The 25308-nt window shown below is 38.6% G+C and overlaps 1 protein-coding gene and 1 pseudogene across 5 annotated transcripts in view; one reads left to right on the top strand and one right to left on the bottom strand.

Annotated features, from left to right (window-relative positions):
- The window catches only part of DAB1 (DAB adaptor protein 1), a 1141681-nt gene that overhangs the window by 612690 nt on the left and 503683 nt on the right, over nt 1-25308 (bottom strand). The window lies entirely within an intron of this gene.
- LOC116568205 lies at nt 6487-8694 on the top strand (annotated as a pseudogene).

Raw genomic sequence — 25308 nt, 5'->3', positions numbered from 1 at the left:
GTGTGTGTGTGTGTGTTTCAAACTCCCTTCAGTGAGTATGGGTTTCTTTTATAATGTGAACCCCTCCCCCCATGAGATAAAAATAGAAAAGCTTTTGATCTTCTTGTGCCCTTAGGAAAGTCTAGAGGAGCTGGCCTTCAATGAAGTCATAGCCAGAGGAGTGCTTGCCCATTTAACTAAGTTAAGAAAGTTGCTAAAAGAAAAACAAAGCAATAGAAGTTAAAGGTAGATTGCAATCAATTTAAAGTTGGGTAGGTATCTTAAATCAATTTTATGGGGAGCATATTCAGTGCAGAAAACCATGCAAGGAAATAGGAAGATAAATTATATTTCTTTATATTTTAAATGTGTGCTTAGGGAAAGAAAGGAGGAGGGTGACCGTAATGAAGAGATGGACATTAGAATAGCATATTAAAGCAGGCAGGCATAATACAGCTCACTGTTGTTCTCCTTCAACTAACTTCGATTTGTGGAACAAATTGGTGCCGTGTGTATAGAAATGAAAAAGTGGCGACCAGTCACTGAGCTTCCTAAGAAACAGGCCTTGGCTTGGATCCTAGCTTGCTGGACAACAGAAACTGGCAGAGATGGGCAGGCTGGTCCCTGAGACTTAGAAAACATTTGTGCAACCAGTACATACGCATTCTACCCCCACTAGTTACTAATTCATCGCCAACCTCCTTGGGACCCAGTTTCCTTATTTACACAGTAAGGGTTCGTTTTTCATTAAACACGTACTGAGTGCCCCACCCTGTGCAGGGCAATGGGACAGAATGGTGAACAAGAAAGACCATGACCTCTTCTGTATCTTAACGTTCTAGTGGGAGAGACCCCATAGCAGAGTGGTGTAGTGGTTAAGTGGGGCTTCTGCAATAAGGCTTGCTGGGTTGTGATCCCAGTTCTGGAGCTCCTACTTCAAACTCTTTTTCCACCTCATCTCTCTAAAACCAGCTTTTGCCATGCCTCCTGCTCTGACCCTACTCTGAACTATCACCGTCTTCCAGCTTGATGACTGCAATAGTAGGGTCCCTGGTTTCCTGCAACTTACCATCTCCCTTCAATCTGGTCTCAACAAAGCAGCTAGGCTAGTTCTTATATAAACAAATAAATGAATAAATGAATTAATGAAAAAACAAATAAATAAAGTGAAGGGGAAAAAAGACAATTGATTGAGAGCAAGAGAGAGCTCAAGTCATTGTTTCCCACTGTATTCAATATAAAAGTCAAAGTCCTAATCATGGCCAACACATCCCTACCTTGGTCAAGCTTCTGGCTACCTCTCCGACTGCATCCCTGACTGCGTGCTCCCATTTAATATGTACTGCCTAAGCTGGCTCCCTACCAACATGCTAGGCACTCTTCCTGCTGTGGGGCTTTTGCACTGGCTCTTCTCTCTGATTGAAAAGTCCTTCTTTTATATTGCCAGGCTTGCTCCCTCAGTGCCTTCATATCTGTGTGGAAATGATCTTCCATTATTGGATGGTCTTTCCTGATTCATCTACATCAGATTTCTGCCCACATCCCACAAGGGCTACTGCTTTGTACAACTCCGGGGAGTGGCATTCACATCACAGATGATGTGAATTGTGCCCCCTTGGAGTTGGGCAGTGTACAGCCGGGCAAGCTATACACAGTAGCACCATCTACCGCCATTTCTCCACCTGCTTTATTCTCTTCCATGGTATTTAATACCACCTGAAATCGTTTATTAGTTAATTATTTGTTTATTGTCTTTGGTCCTACTGTCATGAAAGCTTCACCAGAGCAGTGATTTGGTCTGTTTTGTTTATGACGATGTCTCTAGAAATTAGAACAGCACCTGTCTTATAATAGATACTTAGTAAATATTTACTGACTGGATGTCTGAATGACCTCTGGTAAGTTCCTTAGCCTCTAGGCTTGTACCATCCAACATGGTAGCCACTAGCAAGATGAGATTATTGAACACTTGAAATACACCCAGTAGGGGGCGCCTGGGTGGCTCAGTGGGTTGAGCCTCTGCCTTCGGCTCAGGTCATGGTCTCGGGGTCCTGGGATCGAGTCCCGCATCGGGCTCTCTGCTTGGCAGGGAGCCTGCTTTCTCCCTTCTCTCTCTCTCTGCCTGCCTATCTGCCTACTTGTGGTCTCTCTCTGTCAAATAAATAAATGGAATCTTTAAAGAAAAAAAAAATGCCCAGTGGGACTGAGGAACTGAACTTTGAAATTCTTACTTTATTTTATTTTTTAAAAAGATTTTATTTATTTGCTTGAGAGAGAGAGTGAAAGCGAGAGATCACAGAGGGAGAGGGAGAAGCTGACTGTTACTATGTCATTGTTGCTGCTGTAGTTGTTATTATCAAATAGGGAGTACAGGTACTTATACCAGCGACAACTTCTTATCTGTAAGTTGAGGAAAGGGTTCATTTTGAAATGGGTTTGAGCTAAGGTCTAAAAGAGAATTATAAGTAGATTAAGTAAATATTAAGAGGGAAAGTTGACAGGAGACATTGTGGCCAAAACATTCTCAAAACAAAGGACAGGATGGAGACACAACTCAGACTTGAGTCTTATCCCAAAGCCTGTGCTCTGAACCATCAGATGATATTACCTCTTAATAAACTATATCAAGCAAAATGGTATTTAACACTCAAGAGGGGAAATTCTAGATCCTAGAAAGGGTCCATTTAACCTTGAAATAAGCAACTTCAAAATTGGATTTGATTCAGTGCTTCTCAAACTCCACGTGTAAAGATCCTTGGAGAGTGTTTTGGCCTTATTATTTGGTGTGAGAGACCTCTATATGATAATTTAGAGTTTTCCTTTTATATTTTATTATAATTCTAAACATTGACATATGCATATTATAAATCATATGGATGAATACTTTGCAAATGGGCAAAGCCATGGGATTTCTATGCTGGCTTTTGTGACTATTCTGGTAATTATCCAGAGGGACGATGGTGCTGAACCCTTAATTCAGTGTTTCTCAAGCGAGGGACCAAGGACCACAGGAGGCACATTAAAGGGCCACATGATTTTATCTTATGTTTGTGCTTTCAAAGGATTCAATGCACAAGACTTAGCCAATCCATCTCTTTCTCAGTAGAATTAGTGCTAAGAAAAGGAGATCAAAAGAGAGAAAAGGAGGTGTTTTTGATTGGCAGAATCCAATTCAATTTTATTCAAATGCTTCAGATTATTCCGGAAAATACACATCATATTCTGCAAACTGATATGCGGCTAGGTATTATTGTGATTTTCCTTCACACTATTCATATATATATGTATATGTATGTAGGTATTTACATATGAATATATATTCAAGCTGTCATAAACATATTTTACATGAGTATTTGCTACAAAATTTGGAAAATATTCTATACAAGACTTTGGGCATCATCAAATCATCTGGACCCCCCTCATGAAAAGTGTTCTTAACTCCCTGCTGCACCTGGAGGGACCATTCTAATTGGCCTCACAATATACCCAAGGGTTAAATTAATTTATGTGAACCTCACAGCTGGACAGCTGCCCAGCACTATATACTAGAAGCTGTTTGACACAATAAACCAAGAATCAGATTTTCTTGCAGCAAAAATAAATTTTTAACAACATCTCCCATTTCCACAGAGGCAGAATACAAGATATGATTTCTGTATGAGATGATTGTGATAGAAGCCTCCTCGGAGGAAGGGTGTCATTCTCTAAGTCAAGGCCCTGTCCTGCCACATTATTTAAGCACAACATGACATGGAAATACATTTAATAGGATTTGGCTACAGGCAAAAAGTCTGAGAAAAGGTACAGGGATTCTAAGAATTTGCTGCTGAGTTATGCATGGAATTTAGAATTTACTAGAATTGAAATCCTTAAGACAATCTTTGGCTCATAACAAAACAAAAACAAAACTCTCAAATTTAGCTATACTAGTACGCTCATTGTAATAATAGTCATCATATTCCCAGAATGAAGGAGAAGATAAAAAATGCATCTTTATATTTATTTCACAATTCAACTCCACTGAAATTATTTTTCTTCAGCACATGTTAAATAATTGGCAGTTCACCAGAACCTTTGCAATTACATATGTATTAGTAATAATAGACAGCTGTAGCACCTGCTCAGGTATATTACTTATCTATAATTTTGCAACAGTATTGCAAGGTAGGTATGATGCTCTCATCATCTTTTATTCAAGTGTTTGGAATACAATGTGGTCGTGAGTCATCTTGCACCACTCATAAAAGGGAAACCTGTTTAAGAATGGAGAAACAACACACGAAAGAGCCTGAATCCTTGCAACTCCTTATGGAGCAGAGTATCACCCCAGCTCTGGCCAACTCTCCCAGGACTATTAGGTGTGGTAGAGAAATATGCTCTACTTTAAGTCATTGCTGTTTGAGGTCTCTTTACATATGTATAGATATAAATCAATCATCTACAGTCCAGTTATTATAGCTCCCACACAAAAGTGCAAGCTAGGTCACTTAGAAAAGAGGGAAGTTCTTATTTTCAGGCCAAGAAAATAGATATCAGTAGAACTGTTGGGTAACTTCCAGGAAGATAAAGAAAAGGTGGAAGAGCATAAAACTCCCACTGTTTAATCATCATAAGATCTAAGAGAAAATATAACATATATCTAAGGAGGCAAAGAATACAGGAAAACAGGCTAGTCATTGAATACTGACCTGGTACATAATGTAAAAGGTAGGCTGGACGAGAAAGAATATTTTCAGGGAGAAAGATAATTACAGATGTGTTAGGCACAAAGAAAATATTTATAAGGTCCTGTCTATTAAATTTCTGCCTTTTGTTAAAAAATATATTATACATTTAATATTAGTTATTTAAGCCAGTGGTCAGCAAAACTTTTCTTAATGGGCCAAATAATATTTTATGCTTTGTGGCCAAGGGACAAAATCAAGTATAGTATATAGTTACTCATATAACCGTGTAAAACTATAAAAGTTATGACATAAACAAATGGAAAGACATTTCATGCTCATGGACTGGAAGAGCAAATACTATTAAAGTGTCCATACCACCAAAAGTGACCTACAGATTTAAAATAATCCCTAACAAAATACCAAGTATTTTTCACAGAAATGGAACAAATAATGCTAAAAATTGTATGGAACCACAAAGGACACTGAGTAGCCAAAACAATCTTGAAAAAGAAAAACAAAACAAGACGTATCACAATTTTAGATTTCAACTTACACAAAAAAGCTATAGTAATTAAAACAGTATGGTACGGGCATACACATAGACCCACAGATCAGTGGAACAGGATAGAAAACCCAGTAATGAACCTACAATTATATAGTCAATTAATCTTTGACAAAAGAAGCAAGACTATCCAATGGGAAAAAGACAGTCTCTTCAATACATGGTTTTGAGAAAACTGGGCAGCTACATGCTAAAGAATGAAAACTGGACCATTTTCTTATACCATATACAAAAATAAACTTAAAATGGATTAGAGACTTACATATGAGACCTGAAACTACAAAAATCCTAGTAGAGAGCACAGGCAGGAATTTCTGACTTTGGCCATAGCAACATTTTTCTAGATATATCTCTTTAGGCAAGGGAAACGAAAGCAAAGAAACTATTCAGACTACATCAAAATAAAAAGCTTCTGGGCGCCTGGGTGGCTCAGTGGGTTAAGCCGCTGCCTTCAGCTCAGGTCATGATCTCAGGGTCCTGGGATCGAGTCCCGCATCGGGCTCTCTGCTCAGCAGGGAGCCTGCTTACTTCTCTCTCTCTCTCTCTGCCTGCCTCTCAGTGTACTTGTAATTTCTCTCTGTCAAATAAATAAATAAAATCTTAAAAAAATAAATAAATAAAAATTAAAAAAAAAAAATAAAAAGCTTCTGCATGGCGAAGGAAATAACTAAACTAAAAGACAACCTACTGAATGGGAGAAGATATTTGCAAAGAATGTATCAGATGAAGAGTTAGTATCCAAAGAAAATAAAGAACTTCACAACTCAATACCCAAAAAATAAATAATCCAATTAAAAATGGGCAAAAGACATGAACAGACATAACTCCAAAGAAGACATCTAGATGGCCAAGAGACTCATGAAAACATGCTCAACATTACTCATCAGCAGGGAAATGCAAATCAAAACTACAATGAGATATCACCTCCCATCTGTTAGAATGGCTAAAATAAAAAATGTGAGAAACAATAGGTGTTAGCAAGATGTGGACAAAAGGAACTCTTGTGCACTAGTAGTGGGAATGCAGCCATGGTGCAGCCATGTAGAAAACAGTATGGGGACTCTTCAGAATGTTAAAAATATAACCATCCAATGATACAGTATTTTCACTACTGGGTATTTACCCAAAAGAATACAAAAACACTAATTCAAAAGGATATGTGCACCCCAGTGTTTACTGCAGTACTATTTACAAAGGCCAAATTATAGAAGCAATCCAAGTATCCATGAATAGAAGAATGGATAAAGAAGATGTGGTGTATATGTGCAAACTGCTATGATGGAAGTCAAAGGGGAAAAAAAAAAAAAGATCACAGAAAAGGGTGCAAAGAATGATTCTGGTTCTTCAAAGACATTTCCAAGAAAAGTTATCCAGGAAGGTGGCCCTAAAATCACATCAAATAACTTGGAGAAATATGCCACAAAACCTGGGAGAAAAGGTGTAAAACAGTTCAAAAATAAGCAAGAGGATAAAATAGTAAGGAACAAATTCCAGCAGGTGAATAAATTCAACAGGAAGAGAAAATTCCAAGTGGACCATAAAAGTGATGAATCAACAGTCAAGAGCATAAATGGGGTGACTTCAAAAAAAAAAAAAAAAAGAACCAAAGCAAAACAGGCAGCTGAGTGATAAAACCAACTAGAACATTGTTGTTCCAGAAAAGCAGATTTGGGAGATCTTAAGAAGAAAAAACTGTGACAAAGGAAAGAGGGTGAAGGTGATGAGTGATTTGCAGAAGTTGATTCAAGGGAAAATTAAAACCATCGCATTTGTGCATGATTCAACTTGTATGATCCAGTATGACATTCAGTATGGTAATGAAGAACGGCAAAGACAGGCTTTTGAAGAACTGTGAGATGATTTGGCCCAATTAAGTAGAGGTAAATATTCCGGAGATACTAAGAAATTTCTCGTGTAGGGGAGTAAGCCACAGATTGAAGAGATAATGAGAAGATTTAGAGGCCACATGGGGAAGATGCTCTGGCATGCGGAAGTATCTGCCATTGTAGAGTGTACGTACAATGGCAAGCCATCTTGGAGCAGTGGAAGGTGCTGAGGGAGGAGCTCTATGTGAGCACATTTTATAAGTCAGCCAACTGCCCAACTCTGAACAAAATATTAGAGGTATAGCCAGGAAAAATTATGTTTATCATAGATGAAATGAAGCAGATTCTCATTCCAATGGCCCAAAAGGAAGATGTGATTAAGTATTCTATGGGTGCATAGAGTATTCTTGGACTTTTAAAACTATGCACCCCCAAAGCTAAGATCAGAAAGACAAATATCATATGATTTCACTTGTATGTGGAATTTAAGTAACAAAATAGAGGAACATAGGGAAGGGAAGGAAAAATAAAGATGAACTCATAGAGACAAACTATAGAAGACTCTTAACTAGGAAACAAACTAAGGGTTGCTGGAGGTGAGGGGACGGGGTAACTGGGTGATGGGCATTAAGGAGAGCACCTGATATAATGAGCACTGGGTATTATAAGAAACGGATGAATCACTAAATTTTACCTCTGAAACTAATAATATGCTATATGTGAATTAAATTGATTTTAAATTTAAAAAATAAAAAGAGATTGAAGCCATCTGTGAAGCAGTGATATATGTGGCACATACAAGATGGCGCTAGAGTGGCCGTTTGCTGTCTGTGACATAACATTTGAAGGACAGGAAAGTGGCTGTGAAAATCATCAAGGCTTATGTTGAAAAGGTGGCTAATGGCCAGTACTCTTATTTGGTCTTACTGGTGGCATTTGATTGTATTGATGGTACCAAATTTGTGAAGCAGATAATCATATCAGAAATTATTAATTTCTGGCTTAACATAGTAAATGACAAATATAGAAGGATGGTTCTATTGTATTAACTTAGCCCCAGGGATCCTGCACATACAGTATAAGAAGTTATTGAGGTTCTGCTGAAAGGAGGTAGAAACACACACAGTAAGAAGGATACAGAGTTCTGCCCACCAGAGCTCTGCAAGTCCATCTCTCCGTTTTGTTAAGCTGCCTTCAAGGACTAGCCCAAGAGGTGGTGTTACATGGGTCTGCATGTGTGTTGGTGTCTGACATTCTGGGAGCCACCACTGGAGACATCCAGCCTGTCCTGAATGCTGTTGCCAGCTTGACAGTGGGAGAGTGACATCCAGGTGGCAAAGACAGAGAGCTTCATGTTGTAGAACACCTGCAGGAGATCTATTTCTGAAGTGCTTAATAGAACAAGAGAAAAAGATGAAGGGAAGTGGAAGAGAATGTTGTTTTTCAGAAACACTTGCAGAGTATGTTGGCTGAAGAACATGAAGTCCTGGGCTAATGTAAAACCAAGGAGCCATTATTCTTTCTAGCCCTCTCCAGAGTTCTGATCAAGAAGTTGCAAACAAAGTCAAGGCTGAACTGAAAGGCCTGATTCCCACATTGGAGAAAAACAAAGAACACCAGCAAAGGAATAGAAATGCTACTTGAAAAACTGGCTGCATAGTGAAAACAGTTAAGAACAAGATGGAATCATTTTTCTTGTTCTCTTTTCCCAGTATGGAAAAGAAGGGCTAGGATCCATCTTCGTGGGAATCTGGGTCCTCTGTATAGGTGTTTCTTCTTTGTATAAGAGTCTATTTATAATACAGTTATTTTAAAAAAAAAAGTTGTAGTATATATGTACATATACAATGTAATATTATTCAGCAATAAAAAGTATCAAACCTTGCCATTTACAACAACATGGGTGGAGCTCGAGAGTATTATGCTAAGCAAAATAAGTCACTCAGAGAAAGACAAATAGCATATGACTTCATTCATATGTGGAATTTAAGAAACAAAACAAACATACAAAGGAAAAAGGAGAGAGAGAAAGGCAAACCAAGAAACAGACTGTTAACTAGAGAGAACAAACTGATAGTTTCCAGAGGGGAGGTTGGCGGGGGTATGTGTGAAATAGATGATGGGGATTAAAGATCATACTTACCCAGATGAGCACTGAGCAATGGATAGAATTGTAGAATCATTATATTATCTATGTGTTATCATTATATTATCTATATGTTAACTATACTGGAATTAAAATTTAATAAAAACTTAATTTAAAAAATGTAAAAACCATTCTAAGCTTGAGCCTCCTACCAGATTTGGTCTTCAGGCTGTTTGTCCACTCCTGATTTAGACCAATGAAGCAACAGAGTAATAAGAAGGCAAACTGAGTAAAGAACCTGAAGTCAAAATAATTAAAAATGAGTGTGTGGTTGATCAGCTTTTGATAGGTTCTCATTTATTAGAAGCCCAGATTCCTTCATGTGACCTTTTGAAAGTTTATCCAGGCTGCCATGTTGATCTCATGTATAGATCCATCAGAATGCTCATTATTTTCTAATCACCATTAGGCCTATGTATCTTTATGCTTCTTCCTTTGCCCTCCAATGCCTTATTTGCCTAGATAATTCACTTCTAGATTAGATCCTGTTGACACACTCCCTCCTATGTATAGCCTTTTCTAGATGCTGCCACACCTCATGCTCTAAGTCAATATCACTCTTCCTATGCTTTGATGCTACTTTGTTCGTGCTTCTATCATATATCTTTCTTGTGTACTAGATATGATGATTTAAACATCCGTCTTCCCAGAGTATAAGCAGGGACTAGGTTTTCCTTCAGCACTATGGACAGTGTGCACCCCACAGCTACACTCACTGAAAATATTTACTGAGAGTCTCTTTTGTGTGAGGACTGTGTTAAGCACTTGCATTCATTATCTCATTTAATTCCCATAGTGCCCATCTCAGATAACTTCCTCATCTCAGAAAAATTAAATGAATTTCTCATGGTTTCATAACCAGGAAAGTGACAAAGCTTGGACTCAAACCCAATTCTGATGGACCCCAACATCCATATTCTTGAACTGTTACATTGTCTCATCAATTATTGAATAAGCAAATGAAATCTGTAACTTGAATTAGGCTAATATTCCCTGCTGAAGCATCTCTAGGATGTTTTAATTTTCTAAAAAATGCAAATGGCTCATAGTTAATATTATAAGTATTCAGAGGTAGAAAGAACCTAAGAGATCAACAGGCCTGACCTAAGATCACACAACTTAAACTCCAAACTCCTGTTTAGTCTAGGACTTTCTGCATCATGTTTTGACCTTTCCAGCACTTTCACAAGGCTGTCTGTCCCCTAGAGTCAACCTCATCTCACACCAATGAATTGGCAGACTCAATGTTAACCTTCAGAATAAATGGTAAAATGAGGTCTTTACAGTGAGTTAAGATTGAGTTCAGCTCTTCCAATTGCATAGCCATTCATAAAATAAACAATATTGCCTTTGGCTTCATTTTGAAATAACATCTTAGAATAGGTTATTCATTCATTCATTCATTCATTCATTCATTCATTTGCCAGAGGGAGTGCTATAGAGAGTGAGAATATAAGCAGGGGGAATGGCAAGCAGAGGGAGAAGCAGTCTCCCTGCTGAGCAAGGAGCCCAATGCAGGAGTCCATCCCAGGATCCCAGGCGGGATCATGTCCTGAGCCGAAGGCAGATGCTTAACCAACTGAGCCACCCAGGCATCCCCAAATCTTAGTGTAGGTCTGATGATTTTCTTCAGGATCGCTTTGTCCTCTTCCTATGGGCTTATTCATGTAGGATTTATCACAATGCATTGTCTTTGGCTATTTATTAATCTGTCTCTTGCACTTGATGCTGAGCTCTCCAAGAACATGGACCACACTTGAATCCCTACTGCCTGGCACAGTTTCTGTCACAGAACTGGTGAATATCTGTGAAGACTTACTGACTTGCTGAATTGAGGTTGGACCCAAGAGATGTGGCAAAGGGAGATCAACAGGGTGGCTTGGCTTCTGGTATGTGTGTGTGTATCTGGAACTCACTTAAGTCATCATTGCCTACTTCCCTGTTCCAAAAGATTTCCCTTGAAAAGTTGTTAGAAAATGGCTGTGAGTGAGACTTTGACAGTTTTTTTTTTTTTTTTCTAGGTCTGAAAATATTAGGAAAATCCAGGTGGTCAAATTCAGTGTAATCAGTGTTTTTCAGGGAACATTGTGGATGGATGAATGCAAGCTGATTATACAGTAAATATTTAATTTTAGATTCTGATTATTTCATATTGACATTTCAGAGCAGTAAATATTTTTATGCTGGATTCAGCCTACACCATGAAAATAACTCCCTCAATGGCAGAGTCTACACATGTAATTGTATAATTTAATACTTTCATTTAAAACATTTCTACTTTTAAATATCTTTTAGATTTGAAAAAAATAATTTCTTATCTAAGAAGGCTCAACCTTAGACTCTCTGGGCCAGAGACTAATTAGTATTTCACTAGGAAAATGGAAGGCTCATTTTCTGAAGATGACTCTTTTGATTTGGGTATTTTCCATTCTCCAGTGCCAGTCAAACCCTCATGGAACAGCCATGGAAGAGTTAAAAGAGAAACCTCCATGGAGGGACATTAGCTGGGTAGCTTTTGCTTTTGCTCGAAAAAGGTGGTTTCAGACATTTACTGTTAGGAACAAGAACAACCCTAGAGGATGGTTAAGGAAATGCTTGTGGAGAAATAAGTGGGCAGGTTTTTGGAAAGAACCAGCTGAGAAGATTTTCTACATTATGTGTGTGCTGGGGGTGGGGGATGTGTTAAAAACCATCTGGTCTCTATAAACTCATAAATAATTCTGTCTCAAGTATTTATGAGCATTTTATAGAAGGCATTTGAAGAACGCTTCCCCATTACAAGTCTAGCACATCTCCTAATCTCTAGCAGTTGAAAAAGGCCCAAGAAGCGATACGGTGAGATAGTGTCATTGCCATTTTATAGATGAGTAAATTGATGGTCGGAGAGGCTGGGTGACTGAGTCAAATGTTACATCTAGCAAGAGTTATCAAGAAACACTTCTTTTCCCTCACTTTGAGTTTTCTTTAGGCGCTCTACTAGAGTTTCTTCTAGCTTTTTCACTGAACCAACTCCTAGAGAGGTGAACTGATCTGCCTAAAACGTAAGTAGTTGAAGTTTAATTAGTCATGCTCTGATGGTCCCTACTTGCCTCCTTGTCTTTTGGGAACCATCAGTCTTGCAGAAGTTAGGCGTTCTCCTCTGTTGCATCATGACATCAGTCTTACCTGGTCCAGAGGTTAGCCTAATTCTGGGATTTCATCAGTGGGTCTGTTTCACTAATGGTATAAAGCCACACCCTGGGGCCTGTCTTCAATCATTCATATAGATGATATTTTGGCCTCATATATATTCTTTAAAAAATTTTTTTAATTTAAATTTCAGTTAGTTAACATGCAGGTGTTACGTTATTTTCAAGTGTAGAATTCCATGTATTCAAGACTTCCATACAGCTCCTGGTGTTCATCACAAAAAGTGTACTCTTTAATCTCCATCTCCTATATTACCCAACCTCCACTCAACTCCATGTGTATATTTACACTCAGAACTCAGCAGGGAAGAGAGATGTGACCTAGACTCCGAAGAAAGTAACTAGCAGGGTTAGGATTCAAATTCTTCAAAGCTCATGCTCTAAAATCACTTCTCTAGTGGCAGCAATATTAACAATCACCAAATAATAATCTATAGGTTTCTTCCACATTTTTCAGTCTTTATAGTAGCTAGTTTGGGGTCCTGTTACAAATTTTGGCTAATGACCTGTGAGCAAACATGTTATGTGTTAGTTCTTGGTAGGCATGGTTCAAAGCGGGTGTCCCTTTCCATTGCGACACCATCCTCTCCCTTCAAGAAGTAAGGAGCCCAGAGATCCTGGATCCTTAAGAGACCATATGGAGCAGCCTGTGTTCCCTAATCACAATAAGGTTCTTGTGAGTAAGGAAAAGAAAACTTGACATGTCTATCTTCTGTCCAGAGAGTTGAGAGTTATTTAGCTTCACACTTATTTAGCATAAGTCAAGCCTCAGTAATGCATCTCACAAGGAAGTGATCAAGGGAATAAAGGCCAATGTAGATACGGACAAGTGAACACAAGGCTCACCCAGCAACAGCACAGCAAATAAGGGATCTCTGCAGAGTCTTGATAAAACAAGCATCAGCCTACTCATTTCTTAATAAGGGCTTTCCTAATACATTGGCTAATATGATATATCTTACACCATGACTAAACTCGAATCTCTTTGAGGACAAAGATGATACCATTGCCATCTCTCTGTCCTCAGGGCCCAGCGCAGTTCCTGGGGACTGTCAAATTGTCAGTCTATGACTGTTGAGCCGAAGCAGAATGAAGCATTGGTAATGAATACCAGAGCTTCAGCGGACTTATTATGCTTTTGTATTATTTGTAATTATCATTAGCATAAATTATACATCTATTCAGCATAAATATATACATATATTTTTGTTTAAGTTAACTATTTAGTAAACTGAATGTAGTTCATTATATAATAATCAGTCTTTTATTTTAAACAGGCATTTTGTGTTTGGGAGGTCAGGCCCATCCAGGCAATTAATTCAGATTGCCCAAGTAAGGGGAGAAATAAAAGCTTTGTGTTTTGAAGATCATTAACAAAATTATCTTAAGACTCAAGAGGAGATAGGGAGAAATTTGGAGCTGGAAAATTTGGAGAGTCAAGCCAGTAGTAGAGCAGCACCCAGAAGTGGAGAAGATGGCTTTGGGTGGTAATAACTCTGAGGACCAAGGGCTAAGAACTGGAGCAAGGGTTACCACTGAGGGCATCTGGGGTGGAACAGGCATTTAAGGAGTAGAGTGGAGCATGCATGAAGACAAGCCAATGAGCACAACATATAAGCCAGGAGACACTGTTAAAGCATGGAGGAGCAGTGTGGACAGATGAAGGAAAAGCAGAGCTCTTGCCATGCTGAAGACCATCTACAAGGTGATCAGGGAAGACCTGTTTCAGCTGGCAGACAAGGGGGGCCCTTCCCTGTGGTGGAGGGAAGAATTTCTATCTACCAATTTAAGACCCAGTATTCTTGGAAGTCTGGCAGCTAATAGGGATGGTGGAACTCCAAGACAGTAATGCTGGGTTTTATAACCAACCTGGAGGAAGGAGGCAGTCTTTGATTCAAATTGGACAAATGAAAAAGATGATAGCTCTTGTATGCCAAGATTTTGGAGCAATTCATTCCTGTTAACATTTTTAAAGTCTTGTTGTAGGCTCATTGGTGGGATTACAAAGAAACATTTGGCAAGACCCTTGACCCCAAGAATCTACCCAGCTCCCTGGGAAACAAAGAGATATACAGAAAAACATTAAAAAAAAATTAAAAAACATTAAAAAAATTACAGGCATAGTAATCCTTAATCCCATAGAAAAATTCCAAAGTTCTCAGCTTGTTTACCTTGACTATTATGAAAAATATGCCCCAATCTACAACTCTTATATTTTCTACCATGAACCTTCCTCTTGTCCATTCCAAGCTCTAGTTAAAACTGGTGAAGTTCTTCTTGAACCCCAAATATGCCATGTTTTTTAACAGATTGGTCTCGCTATTTCTTCCTTCGTTTGCCTAAGACATTCTCACTCAACCCCCAAGATCTAGTTATGAGGTTTCTCCCTTGATATTTTTCTGATTCTCTCAAGAGAAACTGGGAGATACACAGAGAGAGATACAAAGAATATTAGTATTACTAAACTCATATTAGGTGCTTGTCACTGCCACCGCCTGAATTGTGTCCCCTAAAAAGTCATATGTTGAAGCCCCCAGCCCCCAGTGTGGCTGTATTTAGAGACAGAAACTGTGAGAAGATGACTAAGAATAAAGAGTCTTAAGAAAGATTAATGGTTTTCTAAAAGGAGTCACCAGAGAGCGCTATGAGAGACACAGCGATAAGGCTGTCATCTGCAAACCAGGAAGAGGGCTGTCACCAGAATCCAACCTTGCTGACACCCTGATACCAAACTTCCAGTTTCCAGAACAGTGAGGGGAAAAAAAATCTGTTGTGTAAGCTGTCTAGTCTATGGTATTTTGTTATGGCCGTCTGATCTGACAGAGATGGTCACTGTGCCTTTTTATCTATATTATATCCTTCAGTGACCCTAACCACCTGAATAGGCAAAGAGGAGAGCAGAGCTCTGAGAGGTGAAATAATGTGCCAGTAGGCATAGAGTAGAGTTCTGAACCTGGGTTTGTGTGACTGGAAAGGATGGACTCTTCGTACTCCATGTGCCTATATCCTAGGCCTTCCTCTGGACGGCCATCATGGTACCTGGCATGCCCCTGGATGATAGCAGTCTTCCAACCACATGGCAATGAGCTGTTTTCTCTGCTAAACCATATAAGAAAGTGTTAGATTTTTATTTATTTATTTATTTATTTATATTTTTTTACCTAAGAGAATCTGAACAACAGAACTGATAGATAATTAGAATGAATAAGAGGTATTCTCATCAACTGTTACAGAAACCAGAGGCACGGGGAAATCCTTTGAGCTGGGAAGACTATGCTTTTAGCCAAAAAGAGAAATATGTATTGAGTATTCATTCCTTGCCAGGGACTGTTATTTGCTGGGAGCAAAGAAGAATAAGAGATCATACTGGCCCTTGAGGAACTCACAGTTGAGCAGAAAGAAGACATTAAATGTTAATTTTCAGTTCTCATGTGTCATCTGATTGGGATCTGGCTGGGTGTGTAGGAATCAGCCTTGGGTAAGCACTGGAATCATCTAGGAAACTTAAGAAAACACTGAAGGCTGCAGCCCACTTCCAGAGATTTTTATTTAATTAATCTAGGCTATGGTCTGGCTATTAAGAGTTTCTGAGTGATTCTGATGGACATCCAGGGTTGAAAATCAGTGGGCTGGGAACCTAGAAGGAACAGGGGGGTTCCAGGTTTAACAGAAAGACAGAGAGAGAGAGAGAGAGAGATTGAGAGAGGCAGACAAGTGCAACAAAGCAGAGGCACTGCATAAGCAACAATCACTGGCATTCTGCATTTAGGAGCATTTAACAAGTGCCCATATTGTGCAAAGCACTGCAGAGGAACTATTAATACAATTCAGAGAGTGTGCATTAAGAGCTAAAACAAACAACACAAAAAATCAAATACCGCTGTTTATTTAGTGAATGTCTTTCAAGGGGCTGTAAGTACTAGAAAGACATTATCTTAATAAGCTCCCATCAACTCTGCCAGGTAGGGGGCAGGTTAGGCTTTTATTAAATGATGCCCTATTGAAGTACATTCTTTGCGTGAATCAGAAACTAATGTAATGTAAACTATGGGGACCAGCTGCACTTAACATCATAAGAGGCATAACTCAGCATAGCACAAGAATGTCCCTAAAGACCTGACCTCAGGGGAAAGGCTGGGAAAAGGGGCCTGAAGGGAGGTAAAGGGTACCTTGGAAGGGAAAACAGAAGCGATGAAGTAGTAATAATACTTTATTATTATTCAGCCTTACCACGCCAGGTATCTTGTTTTGTTTTCCATGTATCATCTATAGTACTCATCCTGTGAGGCAGGGGCCCCCACTTTATAGAAGAAAAATGGGGAACAGACAAGTTAAGTGACTTGTCCAGAAGCAAAGAGCTTTCAAGTGACCAAGTTAGATTTTGAATCTAGGACTGATCTGAATGAGACTTCATAGCCAGTTCTCTTAACTTTAGGCATTCTTTTAAGGGTGGATGAGGTGGGGAAACAAAGTGCTGAGAACAAGGTAAGCACACACACACACACACACACACACACACACACACACACACTAAGATTTCCCTGCAAGCCTTGAAATTAGAACGGGTTCTGTAGGTGGTTGATGAGGATTGTTTTGTGAATGAGTAGGCAGCTGATAGCTAAAGATGTCTATTAACTGTTGAATGGGCTGCAGAATTCAGAACAAGAGCTGTGGAAGGAGTTGCAGGTGGAAGCTGAGGAGAGGCATTTCATCATCTTTAGCCAACCCAAGAATACTGTTGACAGTATTTAGGCCAGGGCCATGGAATCAGAAGAGAGGGGAAATGAGTGGTTACTATGCATTAGCCATTGAATTAATGTTAAAGTTTGTGTGTTTGTGTATGTGTGTGTGTTTAAGATTTTATTTATTCACTTGACAGACAGAGATCACAAGCAGGCAGAGAGGCAGGCAGAGAGAGAGGGGCAAGCAGGCTCCCTGCTGAGTAGAGAGCCTGATGCAGGTCTCGATCCTAAGACCCTGAGATCACGACCCAAGCCGAATGCAAAGGCTTTAACCCACTGAGCCACCCAGGCGCCCCTAAAGTTTTTGTTTTGATTAAACTTCATCCAATAAAATCTAACAGCCCTTGGGTTCAGCACACATGCATACCTGTTAGTATTCCATGACATCATACATATTACCATATATATAAAATAAAGTGGGAGAGTAAGATAATTTTCAGCCTAAGTCTTTGGGCATAACAATAAGACACAGAGTTTCTGGGGTAAGCCCAACACCATCCCATGTCTTCGTTTTTCATGTTTAAGGTATTATTTGTTGTGTACTAACCAAGAATCAGACATTGTGCTAAGTGCTTTAAATATATCATCTCATTTAGGTAATACAATAAAATCTTGATCTCAGAATCCCTCTGAAACTTCTAAGAGAGAATCTTTCCTTGCATTGTTCTGGCTTCTTGTCCTTTACAGGCAACTTTGGTGTTCACTGACAGGCAACTACATAACTCTAGTCTCTGCCTTTGACATCACATGGCATTCTTCCTGGTTTCTTTATATGGCTATTTTCTTATAAGAACACTAGTCATGGTGGATGAGGAGACCACTCTACCCAGGTATGACCTCATCTTAACTAATTACATCTGCAATAGACCTACTTCTAAATAAGGTCATCTTCTGAGGTACTGGGGATTAGGACTTTACAAAATATTTTATTGGGGGGACATACTTCAACCCATAACGCTATTATTTATGAATTTCTAAGTGGCCAATGAGGATATTAGGGAAAGTGGATGGAAGGAATGGGGATTTATTCAATAAGTAAATTTTATAAAGGAGAAACATTGGTTCCAAGGTGGCAGGAAGAAATTTGGATTGATCCCTTTTCCCTTTTAGAACTACATTAAAAACATGGTGAGGAAATAAGAAGGTTATAAACTCAAACTATGTCAAACATAGAAAGGGAATCTTCAGTAGGTGAGAGATTTTAAAAAATCTCTGAAAAACAGAGAGGATAGAAGCTGATTAGTGATGAGTGAAGAGTCTGCGTGTACTGTAGAACTCTTGAGTTTCCAAATCTGAGGAAACTGAGGGACCACAACAACACCAACAACAATGAAGGGGAAGATCATAGATCTATAGCCACAGAAATACTTAGGAACCAGAAGACGATTTTTAAAAAAAGTAACTAAAGTATTTGAGAAGATACCATAACCATAAAACAAAAGATGCACTTAAAAAAAAGTAAAAATAAGAACTCTTAGAAATTAATAACATGCCGCCTGCCAATAAACAATAAAAGAAAAGAAAAACCTATCATAGAGTAAGAGAATAAAGTTAAGGAAATCAGTTAAACCAAAACATTCTGAGGAAACATGAGTCTTATTTTTTTTAATGAGTCTTATTTTATATCCTGACACTTTACTGAATTCCTGTACAAGTTCTAGCAGATTTGGAGTGAGTCTTTTGGGTTTTCCACATATAGTATCAGATCATCTGCAAAGAGTGATAGTTTGACTTCTTCTTTGCCGATTTTGATGCCTTTAATTTCTTTTTGTTGTAATGAGTCTTATTTTAAAATTCTTTCCTAGTCAATTAAAAGTGAGGGTAGACTCTGACTAGGCAAGGGATCAGGAAGTTCATCTGCCTTTCTTAGGATGGTCTCTTGCAAAATAAAGTAGTAAGCCAAGAAAGACAATGACCTGAGACCCAAATAACAGAATATATTATCCCTGAAAGTCATAGGACAACAGCTGGAAGATTTCAAAGTCCAGATTGGCTCAGGAGTCAATGGTGAAGGAGATCACCAAATAAAAACAAGGGGAGGTTGAGGTAGACAAGGTGATGGGGTCCGAACGATTAAATAGTATCATCTGGGACTTGGGAAATGTTGGTACTAATCAAGGCAATTGGCTGAGTGTGAAAAAGTTGATTTCCTTGAAATTCCATGCTGAAGTTTTTCTTCTCTGAGTGATAGAAGGATTGAGACAGAGTATTTAAAGCAAAGGAGGCCTAATCTGGACAAAATACTAGCTCCACTGTGAACACTATTACACAGCAATAATCATTCAGGTTCCTTGATTCATTTTTAAGTTTTGGGATAAAACTACCAATAACTCACTGAAGGCTTAGTCATCATTGCAGGACAGAGTACAGATGTTACCAATTTTGGATGTGGGAGTGAAATATGGGTGGCCTAAGGGTGAGCTTAGCAAAAGCATCATCTTACAAAACAGGGAGGTGAGGTAGACTGGCTATGGATGATGGGACAATAAATGGATGTGAACTATGCTGTAAGGAAAGAAGGTGACCTGAGGAGGAACCAAGAGTGTATACTGGAAGGAGTGGGTTTATGAAATGGACAAAATCCTCTCTGGTCACTGCAGGGATGCCCAGATAATATAGATACAATACTTAAGAATATCATCAGCACTGCTTATTTAGATGCATAGAGGTACCTGCAGAGAGCCACTGTCCCCACTCCAAAACACAGGATTAAAAGTAGTTACCTCTGGAGAGTGGGGCTGTGGGAAGGAGGGAGGTGGGGAATGTGGCTTTTCATTATAAGCCTCTCTGTCCTTAGGATTTTCTTCAGTGATATCCATGCAATACTTTCATAAGATAAAAATATACTACAATGTTTTCATTTTAGGACATTGTAGTATATTTTTATCTTATGAAAGTGGGAAGTAGATAGTGGATGCTTCTTTTAAACCTGGTTCTCCAGGTTTAAAATTTCAAACACTTTTACAAGTATCAGAAAAATATAATGAACCCTCATTATCCAGCATCAACAATGTGCAACTCATGGCCAATTCTATTTCTTCTATAACCTCACCCATTTCTCCCTCCATATTATTTTAAGGCAAACACTGCATATTATTTCATCCCTAAATGTTTCAGTATGTATATCTATAATATATAAATTATTTTATTAACTTAAGTATGCACTATTATCATACCTTAAAAAATTCCTTAATTCTGACAAATACCCAGTAAATGCTCAAATTTCCATTATTTCCTAAAATTTTTAAAAATAATTTCAATACGTAAATCATTTTCTGTTTTCAAATTAAAAAATAAACTCTTGCATAAAAAGAGGGGGAAATTTAATCTGTATGATTGCACAGAACAGAACTAGAGAAAAGTTTCCAGCAAAAGATAAGGAAGGAGTTTACAATTAGGAAAACCACTGGAATGTGCTGCCTTTGGAAGTCTTAAATCCATGTCCTCTAAAAAGGCAAATGAAGCCTGGATGACCAGTTGTCTTAGGAGGGAGATTCCTCCCCCCACCACGGCCTCTAATAACCCCACATTCTTCAATTTTAAAGACATTTGAATTCATATAGAACCATTATACCTAAGAACTATTTGCTCTGTGAACACAATTTTAGTGTACTCGGTAGTTGTTGTTGTTTTTTCTTTTCTCTTTTCTCCCTCTTCCTTTGTTCTTGTATCTCACAGCTTAACCATTTTCCAAGATTCTGCATTGTCTTTAGAAGCCCTAACGTCCCCACAAACTGTAAATCATTTCAGGTCAGAGATGTTATCTGTGGCGTTGTTGACTCCCCCCAACTGAGCACATCGTGGATGTTTCTTTTAAACCTGGTTCTCCAGGGAACAGATCTAAGACCCAGAGGTCTGCAGGCAGGGGCTGTGCCAAGAACTGCTCTCTAACCATATCTATAACAGAAATGGTAGGTAGGAAAGGGGCAGAGAGACAAGATGAAGTGTGACACACTAGAAGAGAAGCCTCAGCTGACGCTGCAAATAGCTTTGGGGTTTGGATGCCTCTTCATAATTGTTTCAAATCCAGGAAGGGTGATGGATCATTGTGTCCCACCCTCATCAACCAGTCATTGAAGACAAGCTACCTCTTAAGGCAAAGGATTAATCCTGGGCCAAATAACTCCCCTTATGCCAAGGGCAGTATCTTTCATTTCCAGCACCTGGGGGCATATGAAGGCCACAGTTCTAGTTCTAGAGGTGGGCTCTGAGCAGAGGACCTGCACAATGCTCAACTGGTGTTGTTCTAACTGAACTGCATAGTCAGAGGTCTTGCCTGCCGCTGTCCCCCAGGAGCCCTGTACTTGAGCATGATCTTTTCATTCTTCTTGGAACATGTTAGTGGCCTTCAGGTTAGGCCACTCTAGAATGTGCCAGTTTGCCATGAGGATTATTTCAAGCTGAACATGATCAAGGCCTAACAGATTTAAGAAGAACGTCTTACATCCACCTTAACTGCCTAAAAGAGTTTAGAGAAGGTGCCTGTACCAGAAAGAGATTACCTAAGATAATTATTTTTAGATTAAAACAAAACAAAAAAACTTCTCCAAAGGACATGACAAACATTTATTTATCAAACATTTGTTCTTCCCACCTTCCTGAGAATTGTTTTCCTCTCCTTTGACGTCCCAGACCCCCACCCACTTCTTAGCTCAGGATAGCATGTAAATCTCAATTACCTGACTGTTGGGAAGTACTTACATACTGTAATTAAATTTGTTTTCCTCTTGTTAATCTGTCTGATGTTAATTTAATTATTAGACCAGCCAAAGAACCTTGAAGGGAAGAAGGGAAAACATTTTCCTCCCCCAGTGTGATTGCTTCCTTTTTACCTTCTTCAGGTGTTTGCATACTCTATGATACCTGACTGATGCCTTTCCTTTCTTTTCAGTCTGGATTTTCCAGAGCACAATTTCTGGTCTTGAATCCTGAATTCTCTGGCTAATTTATCACTATGGTACTATACGTCCTCTTCTTTTGAGACACTTTATAAAGTCTTGCAAATACAAATAATAACAATAAAAGTTAAAGAAATTCCTGCTCACATTTTGAAGCCCCCAACCAAAAGTCAGCTTCTCTGTGAAATGTAACTGTATTCTCACTTGGCAGAGCTAATGTCTGCCAACCGTAGCATTCATATATCTTAGATGATTATCTGGTGATGAATCTTTCTTACTGGCCTGCAAACTCCTCAACTCATGGTTTGTTGATTTGCTTCTTCTATGCCTAGCATGGTTCCTAGCATTTAAAGATGTCCAATAAAAGCTCTAGCACTTGAATGAATGAATGAATGAATCAAAATCTGGAATCTTTCTTATGGAACAAATTCAGTTATTTTTACCATTTCCCCGACATTTCATAATTGTTGCTAATGTGGTTCACAAATAGAACTAGGAAGTAAACACTGGGATAATAAGCCTGCCTTAGATAGTTCACCAAATCAGACCAGTAGGCTCATGTTTTAAACAAAAAAAGGGGGGGAAGGGTTATAATAGCTACTAAAGCTCTAGCACAATCAATTTTAATTATCATTCCTCGTTGTAAGAAATGATAAGGTATCCATCATTATAATTGCCAGTGTTGACAATTAGTTAAAGTCATTAACATCTCAAGACCTAAGATAATACAAACTTTGCAGAATTTTAAAGATTTGGAAGAAAGGTAGAATAAAGTTAGGAATTTCCTTCAGTTTTGCTTGGGCTCAACAAACATACCCTGTGAATGATTACTTTCATTTTCTTGTGATGCTTGAGAAAGCTAAAAACTGCCACTAGCCTTTCCCCTTTCCTTATTATCCACTCTGCTACCAGGTAAACTCCTCTATATATGCAAGTTTCAGTGTGTCACTCACATATGTTCAGGGTGGTATGTGAGGGTTCCCCCCACTGCCCACCAGAAAGAACTCAATCCCCTTGGCATTAGATTCAAAGCTCTTGAATTTCTAGCTCCATCTCTTACATGCTCCATCTTCTTTGTGTTCCTCTCTCACCTAAATATCTACAGGTTATTCCTCTTAAGCCCTTTGGTCTTTGGTGCCTCTGTGACTTTGCATAGACAGATCTCCTTGTCTTAAATACTTTACTTTTTTTTTTTTTGCCTGACAAACTTTTCCTCTTAAAATGCTATTCAAAGGACGAATGGATAAGGAAGATGTGGTCCCTATAAACATATACACTATGGAGTATTACGCCTCCATCAGAAAGGACGAATACCCAACTTTTGTATCAACATGGATGGGACTATAAGAGATTATGTTGAGTGAAATAAGTCAAACAGAGAGAGTCAATTATCATATGGTTTCACTTATTTGTGGAGCATAACAAATAACATGGAAGACATAGAGAGATGGAGAGGAGAAGGGAGTTGAGGGACATTAAAGGGGGAGATGAACCATGAGAAACTATGGACTCTGAAAAACAATCTGAGGGTTGTGATGGGGTGGGAGTGGGAGGTTGGGGGAGCCTGGTGATGGGTATTATGGTGGGCACGTATTGCATGGAGCACTGGGTGTGGTGTATAAGCAATGAATTCTGTTACACTGAAAAGAAATTAAATTAAAAAAAGGAAAACATTTTCAAATAAATAAAGAAATAAATAAATTCAATTCAAATGACTCTGTCCTCAGGAAAAACAACTTACTCCTTTGTACTCCCCATGGAGTTTTGTTGTTGGGGGGGGGCGGTTTCCATGTACCACCTACCACATTATCATTGTAATCACTTATTTATGTTTTCAGTAAGCTTATATTCTGGGGGTTCTTTTTTTTTAAAGATCTTATTTATTTATTTGACAGAGAGATCACAAGTAGGCAGAGAGGCAGGCAGCGAGAGAGAGAGGGGGAAGCAGACTCCCTGCTGATCCCAGGACCCTGAGATCATGACCTGAGCTGAAGGCAGAGGCTTTAACCCACTGAGCCACCCAGGCGCCCTATTCTGCAGATTCTTAATGTTAACTCAGTGCCTGGTATATAGTAGATCTGCAACAACTATTTTTTGAATGAACAAATCAATGGGTAGATGAAGAGATAAGTGATTGAAATATGAACAAGGTAATGAGTGAACGAATGGACATGCTCATCAGTACATAGCTCCCTTAGCATAGATGTCCAGGTGGCCTGACCATGAGCCATTTTTGTTTGGCACTTGGAATTCTCTTTCTCTTTCCGAAATTCAGAAGAGACCATGGTATCTTCAAAATTCTAATTTAGTGTCTACATTAGTTTATGATCTAAATTAGATTCATGAAGTACAACACCTGACAATAAAAACTGATATTCATCTACTGTGTTCCATGTTCTCACTAGCAAATTCTTTACTTGTGATAATGTATTAAGATTTTAGAACATCTTGAAGTGAGGACCAAAATTGAAATAAGGTCCAATGTTATCATCTGTACTTTATAATTAAGAAATGGAGATGAGAACTTTACAATCTTGCCCTAAATCATCCAACTAGAAAATGGTTCTCTCTCCAGGATTACTTTTATAAGCTTCAGTGAGGGAAGACTCATCACACTGAGCTGGTGAACACCCATTTTGTGAACAAAAAACTAGGCTACCCATACATAATCAAGAAGCCTTAGGGTAGAGTGTTAGGATGATGAGGATACATAACAAAATGGAGAGATGTTTCATAGAAGTTATGCTAATTTAAAAACAAATTTGCAGTGGAGGACTTATGAGTAGAGGTTATATAAAAAGTCTAGTGTAAAATTCAAAGCTGGCATTTTGCTGGTATTATTGTCCCCTCTCTACTGTTTTCCTGCTTTCCTCCCCTCCTAGATTTCTCCTCTTCCTTTTCTGACTCGTTGGCAACAGAGTAGGGGAGGAAATAATTTTACTCTACCATACAAAGTTCTACCAGGACTAAGAATCAAATTGACAAAAGACAGATAAATAGGAGAAAATAAAATTTAATTTTGTATATGTAGGGAATCTACACAGGCATGAGATTCTAAAGACAGGCAAGTAAAGTATATATGTCATCCTGAACAAGGAAAAGGAATGGAGGTCTGGGACGTTAAAGAGGAGGAATGAAATTCACAGAGAAGTGAAAAAGAGTAAATATTTAGTAAACAAATGATTTTTGTCATTCAGACAAAAAACTTTGATCAAATAGGCTTTGCTAGGTCCCCCCTGTCTATCATACATAGTTCATATTCTAATGTATATGTATATAGAACAATGTATAGTCTAATAA

This window comes from Mustela erminea, chromosome 10 (genome assembly GCF_009829155.1).
Source record: "Mustela erminea isolate mMusErm1 chromosome 10, mMusErm1.Pri, whole genome shotgun sequence".
Classification (NCBI taxonomy): Eukaryota; Metazoa; Chordata; class Mammalia; order Carnivora; family Mustelidae; genus Mustela; species Mustela erminea.
This window is presented reverse-complemented; position numbering and strand designations above follow the sequence as displayed.